Here is a 2253-nt window from a genome sequence, read left to right on the forward strand (position 1 = left end):
TCAGTCAAAGGCTTGAATGTGCAGGGTGCTGAGAACTGCTAGCTCCCACTGATGTTAACTGGATCTGAAAATGCTCAGAACCTTGCAGGATCCGATGCTAAAATGAACATCCCCTGAAGTCCGACAGTCTCCTCCACATTAGTATTAGTTCTAGGTCCGTTAGTAAAAACCCACTAGCCTCTGTCAACCTCAATACCCGTCTGAGGGCTCCGTCCCAAGGCCTGGCTCAACGTTTTATTAGCAAATGCACAGCTGTCATTGCCTTCCGTTCTGGCAGGTCAGTTCAGAACCTTTGCGTTTTCACTTTTAATGCTGCTTTCCAAGGATTCACATTTAAAATGCAGAGGCATGTTATCTTTCATCACCATATTCAACACAGTTTGCAGGGCATTAACCTTGGGTGTAAGTGTTTAGAATTGATCTGCTGGTTTCCAGTTCCAGTGGGCAGATCCCCAAATTGTTGGTCCACAGAGACTAATTTGCCACCGAGCTAATCCATTTGTCGCTGCAGGTTTTCAAATCAAGCCTCCAATTTTGGAGCCATAGACTGTGAATATCGTAGGACTTTCCCCATGATTATTAGTTACATCAATTTCAGAAGCTTCTTTGCGTTGAGGGGCTGATAACATAGCCTCAGGGGGTGAGGAAGAGGCCATCTCTTTGGAGTCTCCTGGATCAGCTAATTGGAAAGTAAAGTCAAGGAAGGAATTCCCTGGATTCTCAGCCTGGGCAGCTTTTAAGCTTATGCCATTTAGGAGGCATATTTAAATATAAAGAAGGGAACATCACATAACCATGAATAAACTCAAGACATAAGTCCTCTCTCTGTTCGTGTTATGTGCTGCTCCAAACTACACATCTTAAAAGAGGAAAACACCAAGAAACCATCACTGCCAGTAACAGACCAGCCAGTCAGCCAGCCCCACCTGCTAGCCTGCCTTCTTTGAAAGAAGATTGAGCTGCCAACAGCCACAAGAAAACCAACTCCTGCCTGAGAGTGGGCAGTTCCCAAACCAGAGAGCTCACCGTGACCGCACTGACTCACTGAGTGTTCTGGGCAGCTGGAGCCTGGATCAGACTTGCATCGAAGGTCCTATACTAAGGGCAGGATTTACCAATATGTTCTGGCTGCTTTGTGCTGCTACAGTGACGCAAGCCAGCCATAAACAGCTTACCCAGCCAGGTAAGCCAAGTTTACAGCTGCTCTGTGTGACCAGAGTGGTGCAAAAGTTGGAGCTCATCAGTGAATTTGTCCCAATGTGAGGTATTTATTTGTATGACAGTAGTGTGTAAAGGGCCCCATTACACTGGAACCCTCCTCCTCCCCCCCCAGTAAGAGACAGACACTGCCCCAAAGAGCTTGCGATCGAAATAGGGTGGGAGGAGAACAAAGGCACAGAAAGGGGAGGTGACTTGCCCGGGGTCATGCAGCAGGTCACTGGCTGAGCTGGGATTAGAACTCTCCTGATTCCCAGTCCCATCCTAGACTGTGCTGCATCTCTCTGAGCTGTATCAGCACCTGGCTAGAATCCTGCATTCACCCCAACTGGCTCTCACTCTGCTCAGGAGAAGAGAGGCAGGTTTCTAATGCTAGTGCTGGCATCGGGGTTGCATCTCTTAGTTTTGTCAGCCTCAGAAAATACACGCTGCACATGCTGATCAAATACCTTTTTATTTTGTTCTTCAATTCCCCTGGGCCCACAACAACATTAAAAACTGTCCACCTTTGGAAGAGGCATTGATTAAAAATACTTCTTAACAATACAGCTATGAAGCTAATTTCCATTTGCTACAATTATTCTTATTTTAATTTAAAGCAGTAGCTCCTTCATATCAAATTTCTGTCTCTTATAAAGAAACGAGTGCAGAGCAGAGAATTAAATCTCACTGTCAATTCACTGACAGCACCCAAAATTCTGCATGCAGATGTGCGCAAAATCTGTATATCTTTGGAAAAGGGATTGATTTAAAATAAGAGTGCTATGTATATTCACGCATCATAACTGCACATGCAAGTGATTAATTAGATCAATTACACATCTAAACGGCTATTTTATTTGCAGTAGTTCTGCTTAAAATGTGCACATACAGACATCTTGCACACACACTTTTGAAAAAACTGGCTCTAAGTGTTGCACTTCTCAGCATTTATCACTTCAGCATGATTGTTTCCAAATCACATCACAGACACGTTGTTATAAATTCGATGTCTTAGAAATATTATAATGAACACTTACGGCTGTTTGTAAAACC

The sequence above is a fragment of the Terrapene carolina genome, unplaced genomic scaffold (assembly GCF_002925995.2).
Source record: "Terrapene carolina triunguis isolate 2854851 unplaced genomic scaffold, T_m_triunguis-2.0 Scaffold33911, whole genome shotgun sequence".
In the NCBI taxonomy this organism is placed as follows: Eukaryota; Metazoa; Chordata; order Testudines; family Emydidae; genus Terrapene; species Terrapene triunguis.